The sequence below is a fragment of the Macrobrachium rosenbergii genome, chromosome 23 (genome assembly GCF_040412425.1).
Source record: "Macrobrachium rosenbergii isolate ZJJX-2024 chromosome 23, ASM4041242v1, whole genome shotgun sequence".
Taxonomy (NCBI): domain Eukaryota; kingdom Metazoa; phylum Arthropoda; class Malacostraca; order Decapoda; family Palaemonidae; genus Macrobrachium; species Macrobrachium rosenbergii.
The window spans coordinates 31258198-31278141 of record NC_089763.1 but is presented as its reverse complement, the minus strand read 5'-3'; the positions used below and the strand labels follow the sequence as shown (position 1 = coordinate 31278141).

General features: G+C 35.2%; 1 long non-coding RNA gene across 1 annotated transcript in view; it reads left to right on the top strand.

Moving 5' to 3' along the window:
• Window positions 1–19944, top strand: part of LOC136851433 (uncharacterized) — a 38256-nt gene that overhangs the window by 17086 nt on the left and 1226 nt on the right. The window contains exons 2-3 of the long non-coding RNA XR_010856879.1: window positions 11561–11714; window positions 18911–19048. This is a non-coding gene — a long non-coding RNA (uncharacterized lncRNA). The remainder of the gene's footprint in view (window positions 1–11560; window positions 11715–18910; window positions 19049–19944) is intronic.

Genomic DNA, 19944 nt, shown 5'->3' with positions numbered 1-19944 from the left:
ATTTAGCCCTTTTTATTTTAGTTCTCTTTCCCTATCTTGGCTGCCTCTCCTTTCCTTGATTTATAGTTGATTTGACTTTGCATATATTCCAAAGTCCACTCCTCTTGACTGTTTGAGTAGTGCTTGGGCTTGTTTGTTTGTGGTTGTTTACCTTCCTTTGCTTTGATTTTGCTTGAATTAGATGAAGCCCGGATTCCAATTGCCCATGCCGCTCAGTTTCGTGAATCTTGTATATTATTAGTAGGGTGAGCCAAAGAACTTCTCTTGAGGTGTTGTTTTTTCTATTTTGTCTGTTCTTGAAAGAATTGTTTTTGGTTGTATCATTTGTTGTTTGTAAGTTATGTTTATGGCTTTGTTGTAGTTGTCGCATCTTGTTGCATGATGGTTACATTTATTTATTTGTAAGTTACTAGCATTTAGAATGCTAGTAACATTTGATTGTGTTATTTACTTTAAGATCATAAGAGTGCCTAACGTAGCATACTTTTGTTCAACATGAGGCCAAATTTGCATTTAAATATGATTGGAAATTAAAGTCAGGTGAAAATAAAAGTTGAACCTTCTATTTATTAACCATCACAGACTTTTTTATAACCCATGCACTGTTTTTTCCGTTTGACTTTCTGGTTTTGGGGTTGCGGGATTTTCGCAATATTTACAGCCTTTTTTTTGTACTCATATCTATTTTTCTGTTACTTTTGCAGCACCTGTGTATATGCTAGTCGATATATTGTTTCATGCCTATACCTGTGTTCATAGACACCATCCACTCTCTGGGTTTTTAATGTTAAACCCGATTTGCCAGTTCCCAAAACTCATTTCCATCAGTTGAGGTCTCTACACCCGTACCCACTTTAAACTTTATTTGCTAGCTATAAAAGCAGTCTAGTCCATTGTCTTCCGAACGCCATGCCCTTGTGAGGGCAATGGATGATCATTACTAATCCTGCTGTGGGAAGTTTTCTTGACAGTGCTAGGTAGTAGGTACCACATGCCTCTAGCATGCCTGGGCCTAACTTTTGCGACCCTGCCCCCGAGGGATCTCGCTCCTTCAATGAGATTGCCAGACAAGTCTACAGTTACTGTTTTTTTTTTTTTTTTTAATCAGTTATTGAGCTCCTTCATGCACACTGCAGAGCCATAACAGCGTCATCCGTGGACGAATATTGTCAAAATGATTCAGGTGAATAAGGAAGAATTCAGTAGTCTGCCCAGGTGAATAAGAAAGAATTCAGTTGTCCATTCAGGTGAATAAGAAAGAATTCAGTTGTCCTCCAGGTGAATAAGGAAGAATTCGGTTGTCCATTCAGGTGAATAAGGAAGGATTCAGTTGTCTCTTCAGGTGAATAAAGAAGAATTCAGTTGCCCATCCAGGTGAATAAGGAAGAATTCAGTTGTCTATCCAGGTGAATAAGGAAGAATTCAGTTGTCCGTTCAGGTGAATAAGGAAGAATTCAGTTGTCCGTTCAGGTGAATAAGGAAGAATTCAGTAGTCTGCCCAGGTGAATAAGGAAGAATTCAGTTGTCCATTCAGGTGAATAAGAAAGAATTCAGTTGTCCTCCAGGTGAATAAGGAAGAATTCAGTTGTCCGTTCAGGTGAATAAGGAAGAATTCAGTTGTCTATCCAGGTGAATAAGGAAGAATTCAGTTGTCCGTTCAGGTGAATAAGGAAGAATTCAGTTGTCCATTCAGATGAATGTCATCCGTTCAGGTGAATAAGGAAGAATTCAGTTGTCCGTTCAGGTGAATAAGGAAGAATTCAGTTGTCCGTTCATGAATAAGGAAGAATTCAGTTGTCCGTTCAGGTGAATAAGGAAGAATTCAGTTGTCCGTTCAGGTGAATAAGGAAGAATTCAGTTGTCCGTTCAGGTGAATAAGGAAGAATTCAGTTGTCCGTTCAGGTGAATAAGGAAGAATTCAGTTCTGCTATCGGATGTCAGGGAGTGCGCATGTCAGCAGCTTGCTGAGTATTGAAAGCATTTTTGCCTTTAGATACTTTTAAAGTACAGTTTTGTATTTTTGGAAGATGTTTCATTCTTGCCATAGTCCATAATTATAATTTTTGTTGTCCTAATTGGTTAGTCTTAGGGAAATTAATTGGGAGTAATTAGTATTAGAGAACTGAATTTAAAATATTTAATCTCAGAGAAATGAGCACAGTATTTAAACTTAGAAAATGAACAAATTGTTTAGTCTTAGAGAAATGAATCGAAAGTATTTAATCTTATAGAAATTAACTGAAAGTATTCTATCTTAGAGAAATTAACTGAAAGTATTCAATCTTAGAGAAATTAACTGAAAGTATGTAATCTTAGAGAAATTAACTGAAAGTATTTAATCTTAGAGAAATGAATTGAAAGTATTTAATCTTAGAGAAATCGATTTAAGGTTATTGATCTTAAAGAAATGAATTGAAAGTATTCAATCTTAGAGAAATTAACTGAAAATAATTAATCTTAGAGCAATGAATCAAAGTATTTAATTTTAGGGAAACGAACTGCAAGTAATCAGTCTTAGATAAAACAAAGTAAGTGATCTTAAAGAAATTAATTGAAAGTATGAAATCTTTGAGGAATTGCCTGAAAATAATTAATGTTAGAGATAAATTGAAAGTATTTAATCGTACAGAAATGAAGTCAAAGTAATTGATCTTAGAGAAACGAACTGACAGTATTTACTCTTGCAGAAATGAACTGAAATTAGTATTTAATCTTAGAAAAAAAAAGTTAAGAGTATTTCAAGAACCGACCGTAATTTTCAGGTGAGCAAAAAGAGTAATCTAGTCCTTGAAGGGCGTCCTTGCACTGAAACTCTTACTCTATTGGAAATCCAGCTCCGTGGCTGTTTTAAAGGGGTTGGGTGGGGGGGGGGAGGGGAAGGACAGCCTAGTTCTCATATCTTTTTCTGGTTGGAATATACCCCGTGGGGGTTAGTGCCTTCAGTGCACCTCACGTGCGTGCACTGTAGGCATTGCTTAAGGTTCTTTGCAGCGTCCCTGCCGGCCCTAGCTGCAACCCCTTTCATTCCTTTTACTGTACCTCCATTCATATTCTCTTTCTTCCATCTTACTTTCCACCTTCTTCTAACAGTTGTTTCGTAGTGCAACTGCTTTGAGGTTTTCCTCCTGTTACGCGTTTGTAACATTTTACTCCCAATTTTCCTTTCAGCGCTGAATGACCTCATAGGTCCCACCGCTTGGCCTTTGGCTTAATTTCTGTAGTCTGTTCTGGTGGGGACATGTCATTAATTTTATTCGTTTTCGCGATGCCGGTATTTTCAGTTGGGGTTCAGTGCACTGCTAATGACCACTCCGCTTGGTTATGTGAAGCAGCTGAAACTGTTGATGTCTTTTGCACGGATGTGTTAATTCAACTTCAACAGTTTGACAGGTTATCAAGTCATTGACTTTTGTTTTATTGACGGAAAAGAAAATATACGCGCTCGCACGCGCGCGCGCGCGCACACACACACACATGTATTTATATGTGTACAGTATATGTATGTATGTCATGAATTGTAATAATGAATTTTTGTTTTAAAATGTCCAGTCAGTAATATCACTATACTTTGGGAAATTACCTAAGTGAACCTACACTTCGGGTGAAAGTTATTCGCTAAGTATAGTGAATTTTAATGAGTTATGACCTAATATCTGCACACACACACACACACACACACACACACACACACATCGCTTTGTCCTTAATGGATCTGGGGAGAGAGAGAGATTAATCTAATTTATAAAATTGAGGTAATTGAACGTGTAACCGTTGGCATCGGCAGATTTTCGAATCACAATTTATCTGTGTTGTGCGTAATGACAACTTGTGCGATAATGTTTTTCATTAAAAATCTTAACTTTTTATGGTGATTTATTCACAAATACAGTATACGTAATGAGAACCATTTATATCCGCATTAGCCTCAATGAGATTTGAACTAAAGTGCTCCGATGGATGGAAGAAAAATAAAAGTAAAATTATCAAAACTGATTGCTTAACATTCTGATTGGTAATGAGAAAGTTATATGGTTTAAACAAGAACACAGAAGACATGTCAATTCATTTCATGCTTTAGGAATACCTCAAACGCAAACAAATATTTCTCTCTGTTGTTCAGTTGTTGGTGTTTTTTTAATTCAGATGCCAATAGACTTGGCATCCGAACGCCCTAAGCATGACCAGTGCTTAAGCTGAGCGAAAGACAAAACGTAGAATTCGCCCAGCCGCTCAAACTTACGATGATCGAGTCTCGCAAGTGCTATCTTCATTCGGCATTATTAGCAGCTGTTATTTTACTTTCAACACCACTGTCATCAAATCAATTACAGGCTAGCTTCTTCCCCGCCAGGTTACACATTTTGAGGACATTGGCCGCGCAGTCCGTAGTTTATTTCCGCGTGCATTTAAAACTCGTTAAGGAGGCACAGTGATCGCGCCGGCCTTAATGAATCTATCTATCTATTTAAAACGCGAGTACTCAACAAAGCGGAATCACTTTAGTCTGTTCAGTGGACTCCAGCACTTCCAATCAAGTCTGCAGGTTTCGATTTTCACAGCGAAATGATGCCTTAAAGAAGTGGACTTGGGTTTTCCCTTCAAGCCCGAAGAAGCCTGAGCTTCGCAGATTCTGAAGAGCACGAGTCGGCGGAACTTGTTCGTGCTGAGAAGCGTTGTCGTCCAGAATTGAAATTCTCTCCTTCTGTCTGGAAGCTAAAACACAGTCGAAATCGGGAATCACAGGAACTGGAATTTGCATTGGTGTTCGCGATTTGCTCGTCTACAAAAGCGATACTGGGGAACTTGCAGCATGAGAGAGAAAATATGTTTGGCGCTTTGCGCGCTGTCTCTGGTCGTTGCCCCAGCCGCCTCCAGCCCAAAGCTGCATCCTGTGGTAAGTTGGACATCTTCACTTGCTTGAAAAGTTTTCTTTCTGTCCTTATACTCGTCTGTTTTGTGTGTCTCGTGTTTTAGGAATACCGTCTCGAAATGGACAGGGACTTTGTCGTAGCTATATTTGGAAATGTGTCCATGGTTTGACTGCCTTTAAGTTAATACATGCTATGAACAGACCAGGATCCTGGAACTGACATCTGGTCAGGTCAACGACCGTTGTGAATACAAGTAATGAAGGGATTTAAGCTTCAGAAAAGAACCGCTGGTTTCGTAGTTTCGTGAAGATGATTTCATCGGGAGGGTCTTTTTTTTTATGTTAGTGTACATTAATTTTAACAAAACCATTTTCCCGTCATCGATGATTGTCATTATTTTGATTCACTTTGTTTCCCTTTGGTTGGTTTTCTGTGCAGCCCTCCACAGGGATGATTCCCTCTCTGGCGGGCCCTTGTACGTCTTCAAAATAAGGTGCTGCTTATACTGTGGAATTGTCTTTTAGTGTTTTCTCGTCAGTATCGTAGCTTCTGCAGAATAGAGAGTCTTTAGTTCTTTTTTTAAAGCTACTTTCTTCTTGCGTGCTCTTCACTTCAGACGGTATTTTGTTGTAAAGTCTTGGCGCGCAGTGTAATGCTCTCTCGCCTGACTTACAAATTGTTGTAGGTTCAAATAGCCTAGGCTATATGCTTCACTTGCATGTCTGATTACAATATGCATTTCAGGTCTAAAGAAGCTTAAGCAGTTTCTCAGATATGCTGGTTCACCATATTTTAGTGCTTTAAAGACTGTAAGAAGTATTTTATATTCTATTCTAGCTTTTACTGTGAGCCAGTGTAGCTCAGTTAGTGCTGGGGTTATTTTATCACGGGAACGTAGTTCTTTTTATTAACCTGGCGGCTCTATTTTGTACTCCTTGATATTTTCTTAGTAGGTAATTAGGGAGACCGTAGTATATAACGTTGCAGTAGTCAAGCCTCGAAAGTATTTGGTTGCAAATTGCTGTTTTCAGAGTATCTTCGTTTAGGTATTTTCTAATAAATTTAATGTTTCTAGTATGATAGCTACAGGTTTTTGTAATATGCAAAATATGGTTCTTTATTATCAATAAATACTCCTAAGTTCCTCACTGCTGCTACGATATTTATTGTTGACGAACTAATGGTGGTTCTTTTGAAGTGTTATATTTTCGGAGTGCACTGTCAGATCCAAATAGCATACGCTCAGTTTGGTCTTCATTAAGTTTCAATTTCTTCGCCGACATCCATTTTTTTTATATCTTTCATTATTGCATCAATTTTACTAATGGCGTCTTCTACCATTTCGACAGGAAAACAGAACTGAGTGTCATCAGCATACAGTTTATACTTAACCCTGTGCTTATTTAGAATTCTAGCTAGTTCAGTTGTGTAAATGCCAAATAGCAGTGGACCCAAAACGCTGCCTTGGGGCACTCCTTCTGTAAGGCCTTTCTTTTCTGATTTCACATTTGATATAACCACTGTAACCTTCCTGTTTTATAAGTAGCTATTATACCATTTGTGTACATCATCTTCGATGTCTACTGCTCTCAGGTCTTCAAGCAGCAGATTGTGGTCAACAGTGTCAAATGCTGCCCTTAGGTCAAGCATAACCAGGATGCCACATTTTCCCTTTGCTATAATTTTTACCATATTCATTTATAATTGCGCACAATGTAGTCTCTGTCGAGTGGTTTTTTCTGTACGCTGACTGATCATCAGGTGTGATATTGAGTTGTTTCAAGTGTTTCCACGTTTGTTTGTGAACTTCCGTTTCTATAAGTTTTGATAAGTACGATAGGTTTGACATTGGTCTATAGAGGCTTAGATTATCTTTATCACCTTTTCCTTTGTAGGCCGGCTTTATACAAGCAAGCTTTTCATTATTTGGGAAGGATGCCTGTGCTCGACTCATTTTGACAATGTCAAAATATATCTCCCGCAACAAATCAAAGTCTTTTTGCCTCTTTTATATCACTTATGGGAAACGGGTTCTTTTCACAGTAGGTGTTTTTTACTTTTCTCATCGTTTTTTCAGTCATTCATGTTCAGTTCTTTAAACTTGCTGAATTTGGTATTTCCCACTGTGATCACTGGGAGATCAGGAGGGACCTCCTTATCTAAACAATGACAGATTCTTTCAGTTTTTTCTTCAAAGTAGTTCGCAAAGTTATCGGCCAGGCTTTTGTAGTCACTAGGTAGAACTTTTTCCTTCTTGAGTCCCAATATTCCGGCTAAATTGACGTTTTTTTTTGGGGGAATTTTTCTCTACACTAAACATTTTCTTGTAATATATTTTCTTGATTTTCATAATCAAGTCGTTGATGATTTTTGGCTGTTTTATACGGGGACCAGTTTTCACTACTTCTTGATTCTTTCGATCTTTTCCTTAGATCTTCCATATTTCTTTTCTTTTTCTAAGCTTCACGTAATTCACTGTTAAACAATTTGGCTTTTTCTTTAACTATTATGTGCCTTGTTACTTCTGACATTTATCGTTGTAACTTGACGCCAGTACAATTTTCATACAGAATGTAAAACAGCTTACACGTACTGGTCGCCTGTCAAGGTATGCCTCAAATTAACCTGCACCCCTGGCTTGCTTCTCTCATTTTCTTTATGCTCTCATCAATAAATTCATCAGCATTGAAGTTGGTTTTGTTTCTGTAAGTGATAGTTTTTTCAGTGTATAGTCTTTCCAGATATTTATGCTAAAGGTAACTATAATAGTTTATGTATTGGAGATATCACGCATTCAGGCTCAACTTGTACGTCATTCACAATATCGTATCGTTTGGTCAAAGGTATGATTCAATAGTGATGCCGGTTTTGGTAAAGGTATGATTCAATAGTGATGTCGGTTTTTTCACAACATTTACGAGATCGTGGCTTTCAAGTAACTCTGTGAATTCTTTGACATATTTGTCGTCGTTATCATCCAGATGTAGGTTGAAGTCACCACGAATCAGTATATTTTTGTTATCAGCTAACAAGTCGATCAAGTCGCTGAATTCATCTGGGAACGATTTCCTCCTTGTGTTTGGTGGTTTATAAACTGTTATGATTTGTATGTGTTTGTGTGTAGTTTTGGTGGTGTTGTATTCAAATGTATCGAACACATTTTGGTTCATTATGGATACTTTGTATACTTTTTTTGACAAAGATTTCCACTCCACCACCGCTTTTTTTTCTCTCTCGGTACATGGTAAAAGCTGAGCCCCTGGCGTCATTTCGTTTATTTTAGAATAATCACTTACATTATTGCTTAGCCAAGTCACCGTTAGCATACATATATGTAGATTGCGATCATTTATAAGATTTCTAGTAGTGTTAATTTTATTTCCTACGGACTATGTTCATTAAATTGCATAGAAGATTATTAGTCAAAGCCATGATCCGTACTATTTTTCACCTTTGACACCTATCGCCATTATATGTTTTGTGTTAAATACGACTATGGCCTTTCTTTACACAATTTTTACACTTGGAGATGCTGCGAGCGCATTCATTTGATTTGTGATTTGCATCACATCTAGGGCAAACTTGGTCATTTCTACAATTTGTTGCGCTGTGACCAAATTCCTGACACTTACAGCGTTGATAGGGCATGTAACAGTCGTATACGTTGCAACGGCCATACAGTGTACGCAATTCGTCAACTCTATTTTCGTATTTGTGGTGTGCATTTGATGTTATATATAGTGCTTATATTTGTCGTCTTAGGCTTTTATTTCCTTTACAAATTTCAGGTCGTCATTTTCAGAAATGAGATTCCTATCCACGGATTTTTCTTTACAATGTTATTGACGTGTCATCTTTATCCTTCGGGGCATATGCTACTTTTATTTTCGGTTTGAGTTTACGCTTCTCATTTACTGATATATTTCTGATTTCCTGAATATCCTTTTTTGATGTCAGTTGATGACTTCAGTAATAACGAAAAATGATCACCAAAGATTTAAAGTTATTCATCGATCACTGAACTTGTATCCCAACAGTATTACTATGTAAATATTCATTCGAGCAAGCCGCAGAGGGTAAGCACGTCACTTTAATGAAAGTTTCATAAAGAAAAAGAGAAGGCTTCATGAAGCGTAAAAGAAATCTAGCGTAATAATCTGAAATAAATATTAAAAAAAGCCATATAGACTATTGCAAATAATACCGAAGTGTAACGACTTGGTCTTTGCAGGCGAGTAGGGGGTTAGTGCCGTCAGTGCACCTCTCGCGGTACACTGTATGTATTAATTAAGGTCCCTTGCAGCTTCCCTTCGGACCCTAGTTGCTATCCTTTTACTGTACTTCCGTTCATATTTTCTTTCTTCCATCTGACTTTCCACCCCCTCCAACGATTGTTCCATAGTGCAACTTCCAGGTTTTCCTCCTGTTACACCTTTCAAACCTCCTTACTGTCAATTTCCCCTTCAGCGCTGGATGACCTCATAGGTCCAAGCGCTTGGCCTCTTGCCTAAATTCTATATTCCTTTCTATTGCTCTTTGCGGGCGAAAAGCGGATTCACTCAGTTTCCAACATTCCTCTCATATGAAATCGTGTCTTGTTTGTAATAAGCCTCTTGACTGACTTCATTGGCTCCGTTTAGAATCCTGAAATAACACTGCGCTGACTGCTGCAACACTTGTGGCGTTTCTTCAGCTGATGACAGAGGAACGGGTGTAAAAACACAAATAAGGTCAGAATTAACACAATGAAATGTGTTCAGGCCTGAGGGATTTTGTTATATTACTAAAGGCAAGAGTGTCTTAAAAATGCAGATTACTCTAGGTATAGTTTTCTTATCCTGTGAAGGCCGTCAGCTAGTGAAGAAAGCTTCTACAAATAAAATGTCGTGAAAATTAAAAACAGCAAATATCATTGAAATATATAGATAGTCGACGAGCAAACCAATAGAGACTGGCGAGGCTGCCCAGTTTTAAATGGGCGGCCGAAAGTATTGTAATCCATAAGTTTGTCCTCTAGAACATGTACTGTGTTAAAACCTTTAATAAATCAACTTAATGCCCATATTGCTCTTTATTCTGCTTCTGTGCTTTCTTCATCTTCATTCTGTCACCGTTAATGGCTTCGTAAGTTCACTGAGTTTTTCATTTGCTAAAACACGTTTATGACCTTCAGACTTTCAATATTTCTTCCTGTATCACATCACCAAATCCTTCATTGCCGACTCAATATTTCTTCCTGTATCACATCACCAAATCCTTCATTGCCGACTCAATATTTCCTCCTGTATCACATCACCAAATCCTTCATTGCCGACTCAATATTTCTTCCTGTATCACATCACCAAATCCTTCATTGCCGACTCAATATTTCTTCCTGTATCACATCACCAAATCCTTCATTGCCGACTCAATATTTCCTCCTGTATCACATCACCAAATCCTTCATTGCCGACTCAATATTTCTTCCTGTATCACATCACCAAATCCTTCATTGCCGACTCCTCTTGCTGTCCAGATTCCCTTTTTTTCTCTCCATGAATTCCCGTGAAGTGTATGAACTGATTCACAACCAAGCCTCCACACATTGGCTGGATTTTCTATAGCTTTTCTTCCATTTGCACAACTTGCACACAAATAACATTAAGTTTGACCCAGAACTAATTTCTACAACTACTGTAAATGTAATGCTGCGGTGGTTGTAAACCAAACGAGACACTTTCAATAGTTCAGCAAAGTAACTTTATTTTGTTTTATAGTAGTGCTCATTAGTTTGTTAAAATGTTGTTAATCTGTTATGACACTGAATTATGTAAGTGTGACTTCCCAATCATTTTGTTGTCATGTGTAAATCACGAATTCCTTCAGGGACTTTATGGCTGTGCACAGTTGCAATCCAGGCACCAGAAGGGGTTGGCAAAAATCCAAGAGGCTGCAATAATGACAATATGGCCATTAATATATTTCATTATCAGGTTTTAACTATTTCTTCACTTTGGGGATGTAACTAAAGCCAAACCAATCTTGGAAAGAATTAGTCGTGACTCAAACACTCACATTGACTTGCCAGAACACATGTATTTGCCCTTAACCTTTTGTTCTGAAAGCACAAGAGTTGTTGAGACAATGACTGGCTTTATCTTATGCCCCATGACATTCCCACCAGGGACCCACGTGTCTGTCCATCTGAGCTTATATTCAACATAATTCTATAGGGAATTATGTAATGCTTTCAGTATTGCAAAATCTATTGTGTTGCCTGTACAGAGTGTTTCTTCAGAAAGTTTTTTACGAGACTCAAAAATAAATATCAGTACTGATGATAGTTCCGAGGTAGTTTTCCCATTAACATGCCAACAGATCAAGGGAAGGGATAGTTAAAGCAAAATAAAACTTACACTTTAGCAAACTGTTACTTAGAGTATTGCCAGTACAGCAGAAAATTAGTGCCTTTGTTAACAGAGCAACTGTTAATTTCAAGCATAGCAGAGAAACTGAACTGAATTATGAATTCAGTATCACAAGATGTCCCTTTTTTCTATGGGGTGGGGGGGGTGGGGTTGAGGAATATGGCTTACGTGAATGATGAAAGAAAGCACTTGTTGTGATTAAACAGCATCATTTGATTTTCCATTGAGATACATACATTGTTTTTTGGTGAAAATCATTAGTGTCTGATATCTTTCTTTCAGAATCAAAGTGGTGGTCAGTCCCCATGTGAAGCTCTGGGAGGTCAGTGTGTCGATTACTCAAGCAATTCTTCAACCTGTCGGAAGCCCGATGAATTGTTGTACGGCGAAGGGTGTCCAGAAGGAAAACGCTGCTGCATGATTCCTAGCTTAAGAAGTGAGTGATCTCTTACTTTCACCAGTAAATTACTCTTATCTGTAAATACTGTATTGACTCCATCAGTAAGTGCCATATTCCTATGAGTAACAAGTTGTCCCATCAGCAGATGTATTGCCATATCGCTATAAGTAAATACCATGCTATTGTCAACATAGCATTGCCCCATGAATAAATATTGTGTTGACCCCATCTATAAATACCATTTCTTCATGAGTAAATACTATTGTATTCTCCATCAGTGAATGCTATATTGCCCCATGAGTAATTACTGTGATGTCCTCATAATAAGATGTCATGCAGTTACCATGTGCAATTGATGTGTTTACCACATAAGTAAATACCTTATACAGTAGTTGTCTGGAGTAACTGAATTTTTGCTATTTGAGTAAATTTGCAATTTCCTTCATTTTTACAAAGCATTATTGAACCAAGTTTTTCTTCAAGTGGGGAAATTGTCATTAGCTTTACATCTAGGCTTCCACAAATGATTGTGCCATTCATGCATCATGTTCCAGGAAAGTAACAAATGAACTTAAATACTATTGTATTCTCCATCAGTGAATGCTATATTGCCCCATGAGTAATTACTGTGATGTCCTCATAATAAGATGTCATGCAGTTACCATGTGCATTTGATGTGTTTACCACATAAGTAAATACCTTATACAGTAGTTGTCTGGAGTAACTGAATTTTTGCTATTTGAGTAAATTTGCAATTTCCCTCATTTTTCAAAGCATTATTGAACCAAGTTTTTCTTCAAGTGGGAAATTGTCATTAGCTTTACATCTAGGCTTCCACAAATGATTGTGCCATTCATGCATCATGTTCCAGGAAAGTAACAAATGAACTTAAATACTATTGTATTCTCCATCAGTGAATGCTATATTGCCCCATGAGTAATTACTGTGATGTCCTCATAATATGTCATGCAGTTACCATGTGCAATTGATGTGTTTACCACATAAGTAAATACCTTATACAGTAGTTGTCTGGAGTAACTGAATTTTTGCTATTTGAGTAAATTTGCAATTTCCTTCATTTTTTCAAAGCATTATTGAACCAAGTTTTTCTTCAAGTGGGGAAATTGTCATTAGCTTTACATCTAGGCTTCCACAAATGATTGTGCCATTCATGCATCATGTTCCAGGAAAGTAACAAATGAACTTAAGAAGATGCATGAATTAGTAAATTTTATATGAAGAATGCAAAGGACAGTGAATATTTAAATTCATATTCTCACTTTGAGAGAACTAGCTCTCATCAAATTTAAGGGTCATTTTTAGCATATAAAATCATTGGCAATTCCTGTAGATGTGTTCATTAGGAATTGTTCACGTGGCCATTCTTTAGAGTGAATGCATGTAGTAAAGGTTTCGGTAGCAAGGGATGAATGACACTTTTGTTTAGAACTGTATATTAATGCGATCTCCTGATCATTAACATATGTGTACAATGTCAGTTTCTATGCGTTTTTTATTTACATAAGCAGAAATCACCTTGATCATGTGCAAATAAAGCTGGGCAAAAGATTGATGGCAAATTTGGAAAGATTCTGTAAAAAAAAAAAAAAAAAAATATTCACGCATGTAAACTTTGAATAAACAGACTTTTTGAGTAGGGAAATATTTGCAGTCAATATGACTTTCACTGCAACTTACTTATGGCAATTTGAGACAGCTGTAACCAGTAAAGAAAATGAGCACCACGTAGGATCAAATAGCAAAGGCTGTTACAAAGGGGAACTAGAAACAGAAGTAAGTGAAAGAAGTTATCCTATCAAAGTTAGTCATCACAGGGTGCAAAAATTACATTTAGATGAAATTAAAATCCAAAAACAGTTTTTGTTTAAGTGAACAGTAGGAAATCATTGAAGATCAAAGAATGAACTTTAAGAAAAGTGGATGTCAGTATTATTAAGAATGATTTGGGTATTGTAAATCTTTTGAATGTATAATTTGCCAGTGTATAGACAGAGGAAGACACCTCACAGATTCAGATTCTTTTTTGAAAATGGTAAGAAAGGAAGCCATTAAGGAGCATAATAGACGAAATATTGAACAACAATGGCCTGCAGATCTAGATGGATTCAACTGAAGGGTGATGGTAGTAGAAGTGGAATGAGAGATTGGTCCAAATTTTTGTAAAATTTACGATTCATAACTAAGAAAGGTTGAAAGGATGAATGAATGAATTATAGGGTCATGAGACTGATTTCATTTCTTGGGAAGAAATTAGAATAGGTTATTGTAGAAAATATATGAGATATTGGGAATGAAATGATGTATGAGTAGATTGACAGCAAAGATTTTATAATTTTGAAGTTTTTGGTACCCGCAGTAAAAGTAGCGAAATGAGGAAACCCCGCTTTTTATTAGACTGTCATACGTATTTTTGTACATGCACACAGTTCACATTTTATCGACATGAATTAGTAGAAAATTTTGAAATAAAGGTACATTGTATCTAGAGCGGCCAGCTTGTATGGATAAAGGAGGTCAATGCTATTCAGCTAGCCTTTATCTAAGGAATGACGCTGCGATTCCTTGTGAGCAGGCAAATAGTTGCAGTCAATATGACATTCCACTGCAACTTAATTTATGGCAGGTTGATAAAGCTGTACCAGTAAAGAAAATGAGCACCACTTAGGAACAGATAGGAAAGGTTGTTATGAAGGAATCTGAAGTAAGTGATAGAAGGTATCTATCAAAGTTAAATCATCACAATACACAAAAATGGCTCAGAAGAAGGTTGAAGTGTCATGGACATATGAAGTATGAATGCTATTTAGAACATAGAAAAAGAATTACATTTAGATGAAATTAAATTCCAAAGCCATCTTTTGTATAAGTGAACAATAGGAAATCATTGAAGATTAAAGTATATATTTTAAAAAAAGTTGATGTCAATATTATTAAGAATGATTTGGGTATTGTAAATCTTTTGAATATATACTTTGCCAGTATATTGATAGTGAAAGACACTACAGAGATTCAGATTATTTTTTGGAAATGGTAAGAAAGAAAGCCATTAAGGAGCATAATAGAGGAAACATTGTAAGTGGAAATATTGAACAACAATAGTCTGCAGATCTAGATGATTAAATTGAATGGTGATAGTAGAAGTGGAATGAGAGATTGTTCCTAATTTGTGTAAAATTTACGATTCATCCGTTGATGAAAGAAGAGTAGTAGAGAACTGGATAGTGGAAAATATTGCACCATAACTGAGAAGGGTTGAATTGATGAATAAATGATTTATAGTCCCATGAGCCTGATACCATTTCATGGGAACATATTAGAATAAGTTATTATAGAGAATATAAGAGACATTGAGAATGAAATGATGTACTGTATGAGTAAATTGAAAGCAAAGAATTTGGAATTTTGGTGTTTTTCGTACTCGTAATAAAAGTAGTGCAATAAATAAACTAAGCTGTGTGTTAGGCTGTCATATTTATTATCGTACATGCATACAGTGCATTTCTTATTGACATGAATTAAAAGAAAATTTTGAAATAAAGTTACAGTGTGTAGTGTGCAGCCGTCATGTACGAATCAAGGAGGTCATTGCAGTCAAGCTAGCATTTGTCAAAGTAATGAAACTGAGATTCTTAATGGATGTGTTGGCACCGGATGTATATGTTGTGCCCCTCGAAATGGTTAGTGACTAGTTAAGTTTTGCATATAAAGCCAATACTGAGTTTTCTCTATTTACAGTTTATTTGCTGAAGGAAAAGGAAATGTTTTGTAGTACTGTATACCATTTACCTTATGAAAAACATCAAATTGATTTTATGGAGTATGCAGTTTACTTTTATTAGTTAGAGTATTTTAAATGTTTAAATGATCACACCGATAACATGTCTAAATTTTTTTTCTAATCTTTTTTTGGATATTTATCTTCATTGATAATTCCAAATGCTCTTTGATGATGAAAGCACAAACTGTAGATGCAATAAATAAACTGAACTATGTTTAAGACTGTCATATGTATGATCATACATGCATAAATGCACTTCTTATTGACCTGAATTAAAAGAAAATTTTGAAATAAAGTTACTGTGTAGAGTGCAGCCGTCATGTATGAATGGAGGAGGTCATTGCAGTCAAGGTAGCATTTGTCAAAGTAATAAACTGAGATTCTTAATGGATGTGTTTTGCAGTATAACATTTACCTTATAAAAAAACAAATATATTTTATGGTGTATGCAGTTTATTTTTATTAGATTATTTTACTGTAAATGTTTAAATGATTATACTGTGGACATATCTAAATTCATTTTTTAAAACTTTTGTATATTTGTCTTTATTGATGGTTCCAAATACTCTTTGATGATGAAAGCGTAAACTGTAGATGCAGGTATTTAATGTTAGATAGCTTTTGCGAATGATGAATTTAGAATATAACAGAGATAAACTGTAAACTATATATTATTTAGCTATACTTTAAGCTTTTCTCTGAAGACAGAATATAATATTCAATTTAACTGATGGTAAATATCAGAGAACTGAGACGGCTGTATAAGTTGATTTAACATAGAAAGATTGTGGAAAAAAGAGACCATTCACGGCCATAAACTTTGAATAAAAAGACTTTTGAGCAGGCAAACATTTGCAGTCAATATGACATTTCAGTGCAGCTTAATTTATGGCAGTTTGAGAAAGCTGTACCAGTAAAGAAAATGAACACCACCTAGGATGAAATAGGAAAGGTGTGGTTATGAAGGAATCTGAAATAAGTGATAGAAGGTATCTGTCAAAGTTGAGTCATCACAATACATAAAAGTGGCTCAGAAGGTTGAAGCACCATGGACATATGAATTATGAATGCTATTTAGAACATTGAAAAAGAATTACAATTAGGTGAAATTAAATTCCAAAGATATCTTTTGTATAAGTGAACAATAGGAAATCATTGAAAATTAAAGTATATGTTATAAAAAAAGTTGATGTCAATATTATTAAGAATGATTTGGGTATTGTAAGTATTTTGAATATATATTTTGCCAGTGTATTGACAGTACAAGACACTACAAAAATTCAGATAATTTTTTGAAAATGGTAAGAAAGAAAGCCATTAAGAGCAAAATACAAGAAACATTGAAAGTGGAAATATTGAACAACAATAGTCTACAGATCTAGATGATTCAACTGAAGGGTGATAGTAGAAGTGGAATGAGAGATTGTTCCTAATTTGTGTAAAATTTACAATTCATCCTTGGATGAAAAATTAGGAGTAGAGAGCTGGATAGTGGCAAATATTACACCATAACTAAGAAGGGTTGAACTTTTGAATGAATGAATTATAGGCGTATGAATCTGATTCCATTCCATGGGAACATATTAGAATAAGTTATTATAGAAAATATAAGAGGTTTTGAGGATGAAATGATGTATGAGTACATTGATAGCAAAGAATTTGGAATGTTGGTGTTTTTGGTACTCGTAATAAAAGTAGCGCAAGAAGTAAACTGAGCTGTGTATTGCACTGTCATATATATGATCGTACATACATACAATGCCATTTTTATTGACGTGAATTAAAAGAAAATTTTGAAATAAAGTTAGTGTGTAGTGTGCAGCTGTCATGTATGAATCAAGGAGGTCATTGTAGTCAAGCTAGCAGTTGTCAAATTAATGAAACTGAGATTCGTAATGGATGTGTTGGCACCGGATGTATATGTTGTGCTCTTGGAAATGGTTAGTGGCTAGTTAAGTTTTGCATATAGAGCCAATACTGAGTTTTCTCTATTTACAGTTTATTTGCTGAAGGAAAAGGAAATGTTTTGCAGTATACCATTTACCTTATGAAAAAAAAAATAGATTTTATGGTTTATGCAGTTTATTTTTATTAGTTAGATAATTAGAAATGTTTCAATGATTACCCTATGAACATGTACAAATTTATATTTTAAATCTTTTGGATATTTGTCTTTATTGATGATTCCAAATGCTCTTTGATGGTGAAATAGCAAACTGTAGATGCTTTTATTTAATGGTAGATAATTTTTCCGAATGATGAATTTAGAATGTAATAGAGAGAAAACCGGTGAATGGTATATTATTTAGCTATATTTTATGCTTTTCTCAGAGGACAGTATATAATATTCATTTTAACTGATGGTAAATATCAGAGAATTGAGACCACTGTATAAGATGATTTAAAATACAAAGATTGTCGAAAAACAAGACCATTCACGACCATAAACTTTATATAAAAAGACTTTTGAACAGGCAAATAGTTGCAGTCAGTATGACATTTCACTGCAGCTTAATTTATGGCAGTTTGAGAAAGCTGTACCAGTAATGAAAATGAGCATCACTTAGGAAGAAATAGGAAGGGTTGTTATGAAGGAATCTGAAATAAGTGATAGAAGGTATCTATCAAAGTTAAGTCATCACCATACATAAAAATGGCTCGGAAGAAGGTTGAAGGGTCATGGGCATATGAATTATGTATGCTATTTAGAACATAGAAAAAGAATTACATTTAGATGAAATTAAATTCCAAAGACATCTTTTGTATAAGTGAACAATAGGAAATCATGGAAGATTAAAGTATATATTTTAAAAAAAGTTGATGTCAATATTATTAAGAATGATTTGGGTATTGTAAATCTTTTGAATATATACTTTGCCAGTGTATTGACAGTGAAAGACACTACAGAGATTCAGATTATTTTTTGAAAATGGTAAGAAAGAAAGCCATTAAGAGCATAATAGAGGAAACATTGAAAGTGGAAATATTGAACAACAATAGTTTGCAGATCTAGGTGATTAAATTGAATGGTGATAGTAGAAGTGGAATGAGAAATTGTTCCTAATTTGTGTAAAATTTACGATTCATCCGTTGATGAAAGATGAGTAGTAGAGAACTGGATAGTGGAAAATATTGCACTATAACTGAGAAGGGTTGAATTGATGAATAAATGATTTATAGTCCCATCAACCTGATTCCATTTCATGGGAACATATTAGAGTATGTTGTTATAGAAAATATAAGAGATATTGAGAATGAAAAGATGTATGAGTAGATTGACAGCAAAGAATTTGGAATTTTGGTGTTTTTAGTACTCATAATAAAAGTAGTGCAATAAATAAACTGAGCTGTGTGTTAGGCTGTCATATTTATTATCGTACATGCATACAATTTATTTTTTATTGACATGAATTAAAAGAAAATTTTGAAAAAGTTCCAGTGTGTAGTGCGCGGCCGCGATGTACGAATCGAGGAGGTCATTGCAGTCAAGCTAGCAGTTGTCAAAATAATGAAACTGAGATTTTTAATGGATGTGTTGGCACCGGATGTATATGTTGCGTTCCTCAAAATGGTTAGTGACTAGTTAAGTTTTGCATATAAAGCCAATACTGAGTTTTCTCTATTTACAGTTTATTTGCTGAAGGGAAGGGAAATGTTTTGCAGTATACCATTTACCTTATGAAAAAATCAAATTGATTTTATGGAGTATGCAGTTTATATTTTTTAGTTAGATAATTTGAAATGTTTCAATGATTACCCTGTGAACGTATATAAATTTATTTTTTAAATCTCTTGGATATTTGTCTTTATTGATGATTCCAAATGCTTTTTGATGGTGAAATAGCAAACTGTAGATGCTTCTATTTAATGTTAGATTGTTTTTCCAAGTGATGAATTTAGAATGTGATAGAGAGAAAACCGGTGAACGGTATATTATTTAGCTATATTTTATGCTTTTCTCAGAGGACAGTATATAATATTCAGTTTAACTGATGGTAAATATCAGAGAATTGAGACCACTGTATAAGTTGATTTTAAGTAGAAAGATTGTGAAAAAAAAAGACCATTCATGTCCATAAACTTTGAATAAAAAGACTTTTGAGCAGGCAAATTTTTGCAGTCAATATGACATTTCACTGCAGCTTAATTTATGGCAGTTTGAGAAAGGTGTACCAGTAAAGAAAATGAGCACCACTTAGGGACAAATAGGAAAGGTTGTTATGAAGGAACCTGAAATAAGTGATAGAAGGTATTTATCAAAGTTGAGTCATCACAATACAAAAAAATGGCTCAGAAGAAGGTTGAAGCACCATGGACATATGAATTATGAATGCTATTCAGAACACAGATAAAGAATTACATTTAGATGAAATTAAATTCCAAAGCCATCTTTTGTATAAGTGAATAATAGGAAATCATTGAGGATTAAAGTATGTATTTTCAAAAAAGTTGATTTCAGTATTATTA